This window comes from Ictidomys tridecemlineatus, chromosome 11, assembly GCF_052094955.1.
Source record: "Ictidomys tridecemlineatus isolate mIctTri1 chromosome 11, mIctTri1.hap1, whole genome shotgun sequence".
NCBI classification, from domain to species: Eukaryota; Metazoa; Chordata; class Mammalia; order Rodentia; family Sciuridae; genus Ictidomys; species Ictidomys tridecemlineatus.
The window spans coordinates 55,459,321-55,475,432 of NC_135487.1; the positions used below are offsets into that span (position 1 = coordinate 55,459,321).

At 36.7% G+C, this 16,112-nt stretch overlaps 2 long non-coding RNA genes across 3 annotated transcripts in view; one reads left to right on the top strand and one right to left on the bottom strand.

Annotated features, from left to right (window-relative positions):
• The window catches only part of LOC144368087 (uncharacterized), a 39,414-nt gene extending 24,681 nt beyond the window's left edge, over positions 1-14,733 (bottom strand). For both annotated transcript variants that reach the window (XR_013427859.1, XR_013427860.1), the window contains exon 1: positions 14,591-14,733. This is a non-coding gene — a long non-coding RNA (uncharacterized LOC144368087). The remainder of the gene's footprint in view (positions 1-14,590) is intronic.
• On the top strand, positions 13,220-13,776 carry LOC144368088 (uncharacterized). Its single transcript, XR_013427861.1, has 2 exons — positions 13,220-13,557; positions 13,714-13,776. It is a non-coding gene; the product is annotated as an uncharacterized LOC144368088 (long non-coding RNA).
• Positions 14,734-16,112: the final 1,379 nt, after the last annotated feature.

Here is a 16,112-nt window from a genome sequence, read left to right on the forward strand (position 1 = left end):
GGAAATTCTGTCTTTAAAGGCAGCAGGAATTTGAGGCAGATCATATCTTACTGTGGTTTCTGGCTCACCTGATTCCTGCCACCTTAGGAGTAAGGACTGTGGAAATAAACAAAGACCTCCCAATGAGAAAAACCAAAGGCATTTTTCTTCAGAGCTTGTAATAAACAGGAAGTCTGTCATGTCACTTGTGTTTTGGTAGAAACTCAAAGGCAGGCAGAAGTGTGAAGGTGCAAAAGAGGAAAGCTTGGCAGTGCAAAAGAGGCAGTGCTTCAGGTGTGTGCTGCTAGGAGTGGAAGCTGGAGGGGGCTAACTAGAAGCAAGCATCACTGTGATTAGCTAGGGGTGCATTTTTAACTTTCTCTCGTTGATCTTAAACTGGACATAGGGACAACCATTAGAGAAACTATCAATTATCAGTTAAGTCCTGGACATTTGGGTCTGTTAATTCAATTATTACTTAGCCTACTGGATTATAGCTAGAGATAGCAATCCGGTTTACCCCAGACTGACTTTCTGGATTGTTTATTGTAGATAATGTGTTAATGTGTTTGATTCCCTGGGCAGGTGGGCCACAGTTCCATTTGACACATATGGTTTAGCCATTGTCTGCATATTCAGTGTCTCAGGGGTCCTGGGAGTACCGAGTAACTACTACTGTGTTAGGGGTTTTCTAGGGTAACAGAACCAACAGCGGGTGGGGTGTGTCTCATGGGATCCTGAGGGCTGGAAAATCTGGATCCCATGAGTGAGAGAGTGAGATTAATACCACACCAAGCCTGTGGGTACTATCAAAAGTAGGCACACAGCATCATGTAAAGTAAAACAAGCTTATTTATTTTTCTTGTATCTGAGAGCTTATTCATAACTGACTTCCAGCTACTTTCAATTTACACGATAAAAGAAACAATTTACAATGTACAATGCCCTGGGTTCAATCATTTTTATTAACCAAGTGATATGGCACAATCACAGAAGCACACAGAACCTTTTCTCTGAAGAAGATAAATTATACTTATCCCTTCTTATTCAGTGGTATAAACTTAATTGAATAAATATCACAGTGTCCTTCGACAGTGTCCTTCAACATTTTTTTTTTCAGTGAATTCTGTTATGGGTAGGGTGGATAAAATGACCCATTATTTTAGAATTTTGTGCTAAAGACTACTTGCAGATGTTAGGGGTAAATAAGAAAGTAACAATGAGATCTGAGTTTTTTTTTTTTTTTTTAATTAGGACATCCCTTTTAAAATATTTTTTTAGTTGTCAATGGACCTTTATTTTACTTAGTTATATGTGGTGCTGAGAATCGAACCCAGTGCTTCACACATGCCAGGCAAGCATTCTACCACTGAGCTACACCCCCAGCCCACAGGACATTGGTTTTTGACTAATCTTAAATGACCTGATTCATCTGAGTAGACAGGAAACAGCATAAAACTACAAATTTATTTTGCACAAGATGAAATCTCCAATATTTTTTTGAAGTGAAAATTATATCATCACTTAATTACTCAGGGGCACCTGAAGACATTTTCAGAGAAAAAAATAAAGTTTACAATACATTTTAGAAAAACACAAAAGAGCCAGTGTGGTGGTGCATACCTGTAATTCCAGCAATTTGAGAGACTAGGGTAGAAGGATCACAAGTTCAAAGCCAGCCAAGGCAATTTAGGGGGACTGTCTCAAAATAAAAAACAAAATAAAAAGGGCTGGGATATAGCTCAGAGGTAAAGTACTTCCAGGTTCAATTCTTAGTACCAAAATAAAATAAGAAAGAAAGAAAAACACAGAAGAAAATACAAATAATAAATCTCTCAGGATGACAATATGGAAAGAAATAGCAAAGGGTGGTTAATATGATTAAACCGAAAGTTATCAAGTACAAACAAAAAATTATTATTTAACACAAGGAAAGTTCCCCTAGGAATTATTCACAGGCAAGTAATAAAAAAGAATAAATTTCCACAAAAAGGGAACCCTGGTTTCATTTGCTTTATGATGCAACTACAAACTTACTAAGAAAGATAGATATTAAAAATAAATTGCTTTTGAGAAATTGAGGATTATTTGAAGAAAAGTTTGTTGTGTTTTTTTCTTCTTAAATAAACAAAATAAAATCAAATTCGATGTCGACTTATTTCTCACTAAATTTTATATTTGTTCCAGTGAGCACTATCAGATTTTGTGGACATTCCTGGTCTTTTGACCTCTAACAACATTTGTAGTGTCTCTCTGGGGATTAGAGACTTAACTATTTTTATATTACTTTTTGTCTCAGCTTTTTCAATTAGAAAAATAAATCAGACCTGATTTTTTTTTTTGCATTTATTAGCTCAATTGTTTTCACGCCTACCACTGAATAAGAAGGGATAAGTATAATTAATCTTCTTCAGAGAAAAGGTTCAGTGTGCTTCTGTGATTGTGCCATATACTTGGTTAATTAAAATGAATGAACCCAGGGGCATTGTACCACTGAGCTACATCCCTGCCCTTTATATATATATATGTAATTTTTTTTTACATGTTTTTGAAATAGGGTCTCTCTAAATTGCTGAGGCTAGCCATGATCTTGCATCTTCCTGCTTCAGCCTCCAGATTATAGGCATAGGATTCAGCTGGGATCACAGGCATACACCATTACACAGGGCAAATCATGTATTTTATTCAAATGCTTTATTTTATTTTGAGTAGAAGAGTAAAGCAAAGTATTAGCCTTGGCCTACTCCTCCTCCAGGCACTCTCTGAAATAAATGCCCTGCAGATTTGGAAACAAAAGGGCTGCCTTTATAGTTCGGTATTATTCAATCATTAGTTATGAACTGAAGATGGGAAGGGACAGGGAAGTGGAGATGGGAGGGATGGGTAACTTCTGTGGAGTAGCTCTAGTCAGCTGAGGGCAAATCTTTGGGAAAGGGAAGCAGGTCCCCTGATCTGGCAGAGGTCCCAATTAGCATGCTAAGGGCCTCATCCATTTATATCCAGCAATTGCCAAGCTAGCCTAAAAAAATAATGATGGCTGTAATGTTGTAGTTATTGATCTGTAATGAAATTCCCTTCCTTCCTTCCTCTCTCTTTTCTTTCCTTAATACTATTTTTCTTTATTGCAAAAGTGACTTTTTTTTTCCCCTAGAGAATTTAGGGAGTTAGAGGGAAAAGAAGGTCTTTTTACAGGCTTCCATTATATAAAAGTAGAAATCAGACGGAGTTCAAAGCCCAGCTCAGGAGCTTAGCAGCCTTTGACCTTGGTTTCAGTAGCTTAAACTAAGCTTCAATATCCTGCCTCAGGTAAAATGAGGGTGCGAATAATATTTGCTTCATAAAGTTGGTGCTCAGTAGTGTTATCTGTCCCTATGGCTTAGCAATAACCATTGTCAACATTTGTTCATGTGCCTTCTAGTCCTTTCTCTAAATTATGTAGATGAATATTGAAATCATGGCAAATAAAGCTGTTCATCCCACTCTTGTGGTTTAGATTTAGAACACTGCTGTTGTTGGTAACAGACTGGTTATTGATTAATTACCCTGATGGGAGAGAAGGTGGTTCTCCTTTTAGCTTAGCTGTAACCAACTGGTATAAGGGTTTTTTTTTTTCAATTTGAATTTTTGGATTAAAAAAATTAATAAAGGAATTGCCCAGTCCATATGTGTAGTATCACAAGCAATAATGAAGCATTTTAAAAAGGTAAGACTACTTTGAAAGTTTACTTAACTCCAAATAGCAGTAACGATCATTATAACATTATGAAAATATTTGAAATTGTGTTGTTACAAAAGGGGAATTGCTGTTCAGATTTTTTTTCTTTTCATCTTGATGTATTTTTTAACTTGGATTTTTTTTTTTTTTTGTGATACTGAGGATTGAATCCAGGGGTGCTTAACAACTGAGCTGTATCTCCAGCCTTTATTTTAAAAAATATTTTATTTAGAGACAGGGTCTCATTGAGTTGCTAAGTGCCTTGCTAAGTTTCTGAGGCTGAGTTTTGAACTCTGGATCTTCCTGCCTCAACCTGCCGAGCTACTGGGATTACAGGTATTTGCCACCCTGCTAGCCTGGAATATTTTTCAAAAAACAAAATTATTGCCAGGTATTCTCTTGTGTTTTTGATTCTCAAAACCCAAATAGCCTTTGTGAAAGGTAAAACAACTGAAGTTGAGAAGAGTATTTTTTTTTTTTTTTTAGTTTTTAAAGTGAGGTTTAATATATTTATAGTGAGGTTCTTCAGTGTACAGCTTAAAGGATGTTGATACATGTGTATACATGGACTCACCATCCTGATATACAACATCTCAGTGCCCAGAAGACCCAGCCCCTCAGGTACATCCCGACTGTCTGTTACCAACAACAGCAGTGTTCTAAATCTAAACCACAAGAGTGGGATGTTTTGCTCACAAATTCTGAGGGCTGTTCTCAGCTTCCAGAAGCCTCCATGTTCCTTGGCTCCTGCCTCCTTCATCCATCTTTAAGCCCAATGACTTGAGTTTTTCTCAAAATTTGTATTTCTCTTCCTCCTTTGTCTTTCAGACCCCAACGGGAAACATTTTCCAGTTTTAAGGATTCATATGCCCACTTGGATAATCAAAAATTACTTTCAGTCTCAAGATCCTTCACCTTAATTACATCTGCAAAGTGCCTTTTGCCATGTAATATAATGTATTCATAGGTTCTGAGGATTAGGCTGTGGATATATTTGGGTGGGGTCACTATTCAGCCTTGTTGGACCTGTTTTAGTCAGTTTTATCATCAATGTGACTAAAAAATCTGACAAGAACAATTTTAGAGGAAAACAAATTTATTTGGGGCTCATGTTTTCAGAGGTCTCAGTCCACAGATGGCCAACTCCATAGCTCTAGGAGAGTGAGGCAGAACATCATAATGAAACGGCATGGCAGAGGAAGACAGCTCAGGTCATGACAATCAGGAAGCAGAGAGGGAGCTCTGCCTACCAGGGGCAAAAAAGAAACCCCAAAGCCATGCTCCCAATGTCCTACTTCCTCCAGCCACACCCTAGCTGCTTATGGTTCCACTCAATTAATCTATATCCCTGAATTAATCCACTGATTACATTCGGGTTTTTATAATCTAGTCATTTCACGTCTGAAAATTCTTGCATGGTTTCACAGATGAGGTTTTGGAGGACACATAATATCTAAACCATAAAGGTACTTCCCAGTTTTAGCATGTTATTATTTTATGAGAACTAATGTTGAACAAAAGTAAGACAGTGGAAATTCAGAGAGGCATTGACTTGTTTTCTATGCTTGGAAAACAAGTTTTACATTAGCCCATGCCTATAGGAAAAAAATTCTTTGAGCAAAAGGGTGGGTCATGATGTAAAACAGCCCCCACTGTTTCTACATACTTGAAGATCTCCCTCTCTCTGAAAGTATTCTACAAATCTAGATATAGCTGGGAGAGGGTAGGGGTGGCTGGTTCAGTGCTAGATCTGCAGGTTCTTCTGGAGGGGTTCACAACCTGTCTGGTCTTTTCTCCAAATTGCAGAATCAAGCTGATTATGTTTTAGATGGATTACCCCTCACCATAGTTGAGGTAATGACCTACAACTGTTTCCTCTAGGGAACTGGAGTAATGTATTTTTCCTATTTCTATGTTTTCCAAAAGTCTTATTGTATCCATCTTACTAATTTACTTATTGGTAAATCTTTCAGCATATCTTCTCTATTCCCCAGAGCAGAAAATCACAATGCAAAGGATACAGATGTTGTTAGGAGGTTGATCACTAGGGACTTTTGGCAATTAATATATCACAGTAGCCAAGAATGTTGTCTTGGGTGTTCCCTGCACCACGCACACCTTCCATTTGAATCTTTCAGGTGCTGTCTCTGGCCAAGGTAGAGTTTCTTCAGATACACTGAGGAGCAGTAATTATAGACCTTTCCAACAGAGACAGACTTAGAAGATAATTTACTAACAGGAGACTAGTATATGATTAATATGTAATTTAAGTTTGGTTAGTGAAAATATTTGTATTCAGAATCATCAAAATGACTCAAGTACAAGTCTTCCTACCTTCACTTCATCAGTGGAGAAAACCACTACTATGAAAAAAGACCACTAAGTATGTCTTGTTTTATAAACTTCAATCAATTGTGAATCCATTTTGCATTACTTTAAATAAACATTTAAGCTAACAAAACATACATGATTGGTTAAGTTCGTCACTTCTGCTTTCAAATGACGCCCTGGTTACTTTCAGATGGAACTAGCAGCTTTCAGTTTTTATTTTTTATCCCCCAGGAAAACTCATACAGTATATTTTTCAGTGCTTTGTTGGTGTCATTGTTGGCCTCTCTTCCTTCCAGTTCCTTTGACAGCTTCTTGCCTGATGTTTTTCAGCCTGTGCTCTTCTAAGCTTTATAGAAATACATAAATTTTGCTGTTTGATTTACTTGACTTCATTCACCAACATCATCTAAAATGCTATGATTAATGCTGAGACCACATCCACATTAAAAAAAAAAAAAAAAGCCAAAGGGGTGAATTTTATGTCAAATGCAGTAAATAAAACAGAAGAGATTTATAATATGTAAAATTGTGAATTTATGAGTTAGTGTGTTGGGGCACCTATGCTGATGTTTATTAATATTTCTGTTGTTGAAGATGAGCTTTCCTCCCTCAGAGTACAAATTCTTCTTTCGTTGATTAGACTCCAAGGGAAGAGATCATCTGCTGTTTATGACATGAATGTCTGCTGCCACTCCAAGGAAAGTCATATGTGCCTTTATATTATTTCCATTTGCTTTTAACAGGATGCACTTTATAATCAAGATTCTCACATAACAGATGGCACATTATAATCAAAAGGGATTCTTGAAATTTATATTTTAACATTTGTTCTTTTAAGACACTTCACACTGAAGAAATGTACTATTGCCTTAAAGAAAATGTGGATTATATTTTGTTTCACAGCCAAAAATTAATGATATGAGAACCAAGTGGTGGTTTGTTACACAATAGTATGGTTGTAGCATAGTTGAGTTTGCATAGATCAGTATTTTTTTGGGGGGGGGGTACCAGGGATTGAACTCAGGGGCACTCAATCACTGAGCCACATCCCCAGGCTTATTTTGTATTTTATTTAGAGACATGGTCTGAGTTGCTTAGTGCCTCATCATTGCTGAGGCTGGCTTTGAACTCACAATCCTCCTGCCTCAGCCTCCCTAGCCACTGGGATTACAGGCTTGTGCCACCCTGCCTGGCACAGATCAGTATTTTATGAGTTCATTTATGCTATGTGATAAAACATCAGGATTGACTTGCTCCTATGAGTTCCTTATATGAGAGTCCTATTTTAGTGATCTGAGAATGAGGGCTGCCTATTAATTTAAGTTATATTTACGTGAGCTCTTAGATCACCATGCGTATGTGCTTACACCAAAGATGTAGCTCTTTGGAAAGACTTCAATTGAAGATATTCCTCTTCCTGCCTCATAGGCTGAATCAAGAAGTTGTTTCTGGTACTAGAAATGATTTTTCTCTCTGGTCCATACCCAGCCGACTCAAGGGCTGAAGGGGATTGTAAGATCTGTGAAAAGTTTGTGTGTGATATTCTGCAATTTGGAGAGAATTACTTTTAATAGAGAAGTGCTTTGAAGCTGTGGAGTGAAATATACAGCATCATGAAGCACCCATATGAAAGGGTTCTTTTCTTCAAGATGTCTGGGCCCACAGAGGCGATGTTCACCTCTGATCATTGGTCTCTCTTCTCCTTGGAAACAAATTGTGAGATTCTGTGGCATGTTCAACACACATCTCTTTCCTAGGCTGCCAGAGTTCATGGAATTATAAACATCTGCTTTTACCTACACCTAACTGTTCTTTTGTGTCTTCATTCAGACATAAGATCTGCAAAAATGAAAAACTTTTTAGAAAACCAGCACAGTTCTATCTATCCCCTGAGAGCACTGAGGGGCAAATTGAATTTAGGATACTGACATGAAGCATGTGATTGCTGAAAAAACGAGGAGAATGAGCAGAAAGCAGGGGGTAGATGCTCTCCTCGACTTGGTAAGAATCAGCAAATGAAGGAGCCTTACAATTTGGGGGTTTTTGGGATGCAAAATTTGACCCTTGGAAGTTAAAGGTTCTAGGGGGATGCAGGGACATAAATAAAAGTCTTAAAGAGACAAAAAAGTCCTGGCTTAAATTTGGACTATATCTTATTTGAAAACAATACCTGATCTTCTGATGGGAAGAAATTGGTTTAAAAAATGACAACTCCATTAAGGAACATATTCCTAACTACCTTGCTGCCGGAAAGGCAATCTGAATGTCACAGGCTTGGAACCAGTCATGTCTATAACACGCTTGGATCCAGTCACTGATACGGTGATTGAAGTTTGGGTTCTGGGCACCAGTTTAAAGTTTTATCAGTCTACTTTTCCCAGTTCCTCTGGTCCATTCTGCCATCTCTCCTTTCTACTTTCTTCTGCAAATTATTTGTTATACCAGATATTGACCTTCAACTAGAAAGCATTTTATTGTTTTCAGATTGTTTTAGAGCTATTATTTTTTTTTAAAAAAAATTTACAATCAAATATTTATTGTTATACAATTATTTTTTAATCTAAAAATACCCCCTCTTTTAGAATTTTTCCTTAGGTAAATGAAATTATTTTATCTTTAAAATGTTGAGATTGACATTCTTTCTTCTGTCATTCCCTCAAAATGTTTCTACTATCCCTTTCTCAATCTCCTCCTGTTTTTGGTTTTCTCTGGTTTCCAATTAACATTTAAAAGTACATTTAAATGAACACTAACCAAAGGGTCCAAGGTTAAGGAACACATGAGAAAAGAAGGAGGAGAGTGAAGACAAGAAGGGAAAGGAGAACAGGGGGTGTTGCAGTTCTAAGCTCATTTCTACAGGTGTCTGTCACTTTGGGATCTCAACTTAAATTACATGGCATTTACTAAGGGGACTAAATCATGGAAAAACAAGGATTCTAACGTCTTTGAATCACAGAACATTGCTGTAATCTGTACATTAAAAAGACATATTGGGCTGGGGATGTTGCTCAAGTGTTAGCGCTCGCCTGGCATGCGTGCGGCCCAGGTTCAATCCTCAGCACCACATACCAACAAAGATGTTGTGTCTGCCGAGAACTAAAAAAAAATAAATATTAAAATTCTCTCTCTCTCTCTCTCTCTCTCTCTCTCTCTCTCTCTCTTTAAAAAAAATAAATAAACATATATGACTTAAAAAAAAAGACATATTATTCTTGCCTCTATAATGAGACAATATACTTTTCTTTTTAATTTTCTGTTATTGATTAGTATTCTGGTACCTGCTTGGTGCTCAATATATAGTGTGTGTCCCCCAATATAACATTACCCAAATCAAGACAGTTTTGAAACTAAAATGAATGCTATTGATAACTATGCAAATTGAAACATTGAGTCCTTTTATTTATATTTGCTAAATGGAAATATTAAACAGGCTTTCTTAACTTTTATACCTTTTCTAATCTCAGAAATCTTCCTACTGATGCATGAACTCATTTTCTTTTTAAAATTTATTTTTTTTGGTACTGAGATTGTGCTTTCTAAAACCACATTAAATGTCTCATAATTTATTCTCTTCCAATTCCTCTAATTAGTTTAATAATAGATTTAGGTGATGTTTCTACCTGCCCAAACTCTTGACGATGGACTTTTTCAAAAAGATATTTTAGCCAAGATATTTCTAATTAGACTCAAATTCCTGATATTGGCTTTTAAGTCATCAGTCTGTGTTATCAATAGGTTTAAAAATTGAGCTAGGAGAAAATAGTTCCTGATTATTGATGTCTGTTTGTATTCTGGGTACCTTCCTCCACATCTCTATCACAAAATAGTGCACTCTTTTTCAAAATCTGTTTTGTGAAATATTAGGTCTTTGGGTGTATTATTTAATATTATGTGGGAAAAAAAAGCTTTTCTGGATGAAGTTCATTTGATAAACTATGTTAAACAACTGTTAAACTATGGTCTCTTTACTGTAGCAATTCTCCATCTTTAATAAACAAGTGTACACAATTGCTGTGAGAAGTTTATGGTAAGCATTTTCAAACAATGGAACTTATTCCCTATCTTCTTTTTTAACTTCCTTTATCATAAAGCCAAAAGAGTAACAACCATTCTTAATTTTGTTTTTATCCCAATTGTCTAAATAATAAACTGTGAAAAAATATGAATTAGTGTTATATATTTCCTTTCAGGATGGAAATAGGCTTCATTACATGAGAATTCTACAAAACAAGCTGAATACCCAGATTGCAGCCACATAGCAGGTGGCTTTCAAGACTTTGGTGTCTCCAACTAACGACTTAATAAAGATAATACAATTAGTTGTTGAGAGTAAATAAGCCCAGATTTTGTAACAAGAATTATTTAGCTCACATACTTACATGTAACAGATGCCAATCATTTGAAAAGATTCATAGTGATTTCAGAAATAACTCCCAATTTTCCTAAGTCTCATAACACCATACCTATTGTAACACTGAATTATTTTCCAATTTGCTCCTATCTTTATTTAGTTCTGTATATCCCACAGAATATTATCTATCACCTTCCTCTTTTAGGGCTCAAGACCAATATTAAATTCTGCAGTAATTCAAAAGGACCATCCTTAAATATCAAACCCTTCTTAAATATTCTTTTAGAAAGGGGTATGCTTCCTTCTAACATGGCTGCTTACTACTTATTTGCATTAATATATGAAAATGTCTCACTGATGCACTGTGTTAATGAAGGTATGTTTTTAATATGCTTTGGTAGAATTCTGCTTGGACTCTGAATTGAATATAGACCCTCCTGCCCCTACACAGATGTCTGAGATTTTAAATATCCCTTGTTAGGAAGGGATTCTTTAGTGCTATCATTAAATTGATTTAATAAATCTGTAATGAAATATTCAGAAATGCTGTGCCTGTATTAAGCACAGAAAGACTAAAGATAAATGACACATTTTGGGTCTAATGTTGTGAAACTATATGTATGTGTTGCCTTTGTTTTACGGATAGAGTTGCCAGATCACTTAAGAAAAAAGAAAAAAGGTCAAGTTTATATACTAAATTAGAAAGTACATGGTGGAGACTTTAATCTTACAACTCTATGTTATAGTTTAAATTTTACATTAGATGATTTCTCATAGTGTTAAAATTATATCAATAGAAAATAGTATACTAAGAAGGGATAGCCATAGAATTGAGGAGGAAGATGCGGGAGAAAGGTGAGAGACTGGGGAACAACGAAAAACAATATATTAAGAAAAAGCACATTTATCTGAGCAGCATTTATTCCCAGTGTACATCAATTTTAAGTGTTAAATTAATCACTTAAAAACCGTGAACTGGAGGGCTGGGGACATAGCTCAGTTGGTAGTGTGCTTGCCTTGCATGCACAAGGCCCTGGGTTCAATCCCCAGCACCACACACATACACACAAAATAATAATAATAAAAACTGGGTGTTGGGCAATCCCCTTGACAGATATGGAAGCCTACTCTTTGAAGATTAGATAAGTTGCCCAAGGCCATATGCCTTGTAAGTGGAAAGGCCTCCAGAACTGGCTCTATGGCAGCCTTGTTCCATACTCCCCCCAGGCCATTGTCTTTAGCTATTTGTGAAGATATTGTTTCACAGAACATGTGTAACCATGTGACACAAGAAAGTCCAAGCAGAAGGACTTCTAGGGTCCATCAGAAGTACACTTGAAGGACTTAAACACATCTGGGAGTAGAGGAAGGATGACAGGGAGAAAGACTCACTGAGGTGAGAATTGAATGGTGAGATTTCCCAGTGAACCCAGTGATGCGTGCAGAGCTGGGGAACATGCAAAGGCAGCTCACTAGGCGAGGCTTAATGTTCTGTAATCTGTGTATTACTCAGAGTTTGGTTGGCAAAGTTGGAGCTCAGAGTATGTGTGGGAGCAAGAGAAAAAGTAAACTGGTACATCTAAGCTGCCTGAATCCTGACAGGCTGATCTTGAGGAAATATCATATCAGGGTAGGAATTTATGTGTTTAGAACTGCATGTCTTCCTAGGCTCTCTTGGAAACTCTCCATTTTTACATTTTCTGTTGTCAGATTTTATTAATTTGTCACATTTTTAGAGATTTGTAAATAAACCTTTTTGTACCTCACTTTTAAAATTGTTAGCTGAAGCATCTTGAATATAATTATCAGTAATGTTTTGAAACATGATTTTTCTTTGGGTTGGACATATTTCTTTTAAATTAAATTTACTTGTTGAATAAGCAGTATGTGCACACGGTAGAACATTCATCAGGTAACAATGAAAATGCTACTGAAAGTAATTCTTCCTAGCTACACAGTCTCCCAAAGAAGGCCATAGCCATTATTAACAAATTCTTGAGTATCTTTCAGAGATGATGTTATTGTACCCATTAAGTGTGTGTGTGTGTGTGTGTGTGTGTGTGTGTGTGTGTGTGTGAGAGAGAGAGAGAGAGAGAGAGAGAGAGAGAGAGAGAGAGAGAGAGAGAGAGAGATCTTTATTTTAAAAAACTGAATTATAGGGAGGCTGAGGCAGGAGGATCTTAAGTTCAAAGCCAGCCTCAGCAACTTAGCAAGGCTCTAAGCAACTTAGCAAGACCCTGTCTCTAAATAAAAAATTTAAAAAGGGCTAAGGATGTGGTTCAGTGGTTAAGCACCTCTGGGTTCAATCCCTGACACCAATAAAACAAAAAACTAAATTATAACTCAAAGTCCTAGGCAACAAAGATGGCTGGTGGTCTCTTAAAATTCTTTTTTCCCATTTCTTCTGTGTTAGCTAGAATCCTGATTTTTGATAGCTACACGATTGCCTATATAATAGACAATATTTCCAGCTTCCCTTAAAACTCGATGTGATCAAGGGATGAAGTTCTGGTCAATGAATATGAGTGACAGTGATGTGCAGCCTCTAGTTCCTACCCTGGTAAGGCAGATGCTCTCTCCCTCTTTGCCTTCCCTTTCCAGTCCTTTTGACTGAAACGAGTGAGCCTTCCTAGTTGATGTTGCAAAGAAAGAGTCAGAGGCTGGGTATTTCATACTTGAAGTCCCTGTAATAACTCTAGGTTACTTATTTCTGGGCTACTATGTGAGGAAAACAAATTAATATTAACCTTGTTAAGGTTTTGTTATATAACAGAACTGGTAGCCTAACAGTAATATAACAATCTCTATGCACTGCTTTTTTCCACTTAGTATAAAGTAGAGATTTCATTACATACAAAATTGTCAAGTGCTTTATAGAATTTAATTTTATGGTATATCATAATTGTTTGTCTAGTTGGAGAACTTTTAGGTTATTGCTAAACTTTGTTTAGAGTGTTGTAATTTATATCTTGTTCCAAACATTTTGCATAAGTGTAGAAATATTTGTAGCATATATTTTTAGAGGTAGAATTTATGGGATATTTTTAAGTTTGAGAGATAGTGTTTAATTATCTTCTTTGGATGTTGTTAATTTGTACTCCCACCAGCAAGAAATGAAAGAGATTTTTTTCCTCAACGCTTGCCAGCACAGTGAATTATTAAGTTTTTTGATCTTTGCCTGGTAGGTGAAAAAAATATATGTATATTATGCTCTTCATTTGCATTTAGTACAAATATATATATATATATATATATATATATATATATATATTTTTTTTTTTTTTTAAAGAGAGAGTGAGAAGGAGGGAGAGAGAGAATTTTAATATTTATTTTTCAGTATTTGGCTGACAACATCTTTGTATGTGGTGCTGAGGATCGAACCCGGCCGCACGCATGCCAGGTGAGCGCGCTACCACTTGAGCCACATCCCCAGCCCACAAATATATATTTCAGGGTCATTTATATTTCCTTTTCTACCAACATTCTGCCTTTTCTTGCCCAATTTGCTAATGGCTACAAAATGGCTTGGCAAAAGTTTTCTATTCTTCTTCTATATTTAGACTTGACAGTAAAAAGAAGTATAGATTTATAGATTCAGATAATTTTTTCCAGTATTGGGGAGCTATATCCCTAGTCCTTTTTATTTTGAGATAGGGGCTCATTAAGTTGGCCAGGCTGGCCTTGCACTTGTTATCCTCCTCCCTAGTAGCCAGAATTACAGGTGTGCAATTAAGCTCAGGTAGAAAGAAGTAATTTTTTTTTTTTTGGTGGGGGTGGGAGGAGTACCAGGGATTGAACCCAGGGTGCTTAATCACTAAGCCACATCTCCAGCCCTTTTTTAAAATTTTATTTTTTTTTAAATTTTGAGACAGGGTCTCACTGTTGTGCTGTTGAGGTTTTTAGCCCAGAGATAAATACCTCAACATGATGAAAATTTGGAATTTCATTATGGAAGTTATAGATATTTGTCTTCTTAAAAGGTAGATCTGGCAATTTCCCTCTGAGTATCTATTTGAGCTACTGACTCTTAAGCCAGATGAAGAAGGAATGAATAGGATTCATTAGTCTTCCATTTCATTGCCCAAAGCTCATTGACAAGAAATACACACATAACATCTCTAGGGCAGAGTAAATTAAACTCAGTTTTTGAGCCAAGGATAAGGTAGAGAATATAATTCACATCTCAGTAAATTGAATTAACCAGCTGGACCTACCTGCCACATGCTTCCTCAATCAGATCTGTATAATGTATCTAGTTACCCTGAGGGAAGGAGCAAGAATTCTGTTCAATGATTCACCATTTGCACCAACATTAGTATACCCAGATACACCCTGTGCCTTTGGATTGGGTAACCAAGGGCACTGATTACATTGGAAGTTTTTGCATGAAACAAAGTTCCTTGTCAGTTACTGGTAAGGTTTTTCAAAAGGCAGAAAATAATACATTCTCTTTTTTCCTTCCTTTCATCCTTCGTTCCTTCCTTCCTTCATTCCTTTTTTTGAGGTACTGGGGATTGAACCAAGGATGACCCACAACTACAACTGACCTACATCCCCAGCCTGTTTTCTTTTTAAATTTTGAGATAATATCCAAGTTTCCCAGACTGGATTTGAACTTGTGATCCTCCTGCCTCTGTCTCATGAGTTACTGGCATTATAGGCATATACCACTGTGCCAGGCTTAGTATATCCTTCTCAGAGGAATGCTTCTTGATTTGAACACAAACAATGGCTGCTTACATAAATGCTAAATTTATTGAAATAGCTTGTGAAAGAAAACAGGCAAATATTAAAAATAATGATATAGTTAACATTTTACCTGTATGGGGCTAAGGCCTTTTTTTTAAAAAATTTATTCACTCAATAAATATTTATTAGATTCTTACTCTATACAAGGCATTATTCCAGTTGCTATAAATAAAACAGAAAGTAAAACAAACAAAATTCCTTATCTGTATAAACTTAGCAGGAGTAGAATGGGGTCATGTGGAAACCATGGGATGTTCCCTCAGCCTTCCTGCTAAGAGAGCATAATCGAGCCCCTGTTTCTTGTTCCTGTCGTCCTTCCCTGCTGCAGTCTAGCTGGGCACAAAATAACCGAGCCACCACAAAGCCTTGTAGATTCAAACAGCAACTCTTTATTCTTGAACTCTCACTGACACTCTACACGCACGTTCTGGGAAAATTACACTCCCTTCATCCGGCTCTGCGTACCAATTCTCTCAGAACCCCGTGAGAACTCAACGGGGAACTTCAAGAGCGGGTGCCTGAGGCAGCAGGATACGCCCTAATCCTGGATCCGCCCTATTCCCAGCAGGATCCACCCTAAACCTGGAGCCACCCTAATCCAGCAGGATCCACCCTAAACCCTGAGCAGGGTCATCTTTCAACCAAAAATGCCATGCATCATTCCTACTTGGCTATGGCTCTCAGCACTTCCCTTTTTCTTTTTCCTCAAATATTTGTACAATCCTTACTATCACCAGGATCTCTGAGAGTAAGGCTACTGTAATATGCAAGTAATTCCTGCATTATAGAAATGCCTTAATTTGAGGATGAAGACAGTTAAATGAATAATTCTAGTACCCAATATTTAGATCCACATCACAGATGGGAATGATATAATACAAAAGCCCTCAAGAGGAAGTGATTAATTATGTTTGAGAGATTTAGGGAATAATACTAAACAGAATTTTGAACAGTTTGGAAAATTTGTAGGGAGAAAAGGAAAGATTG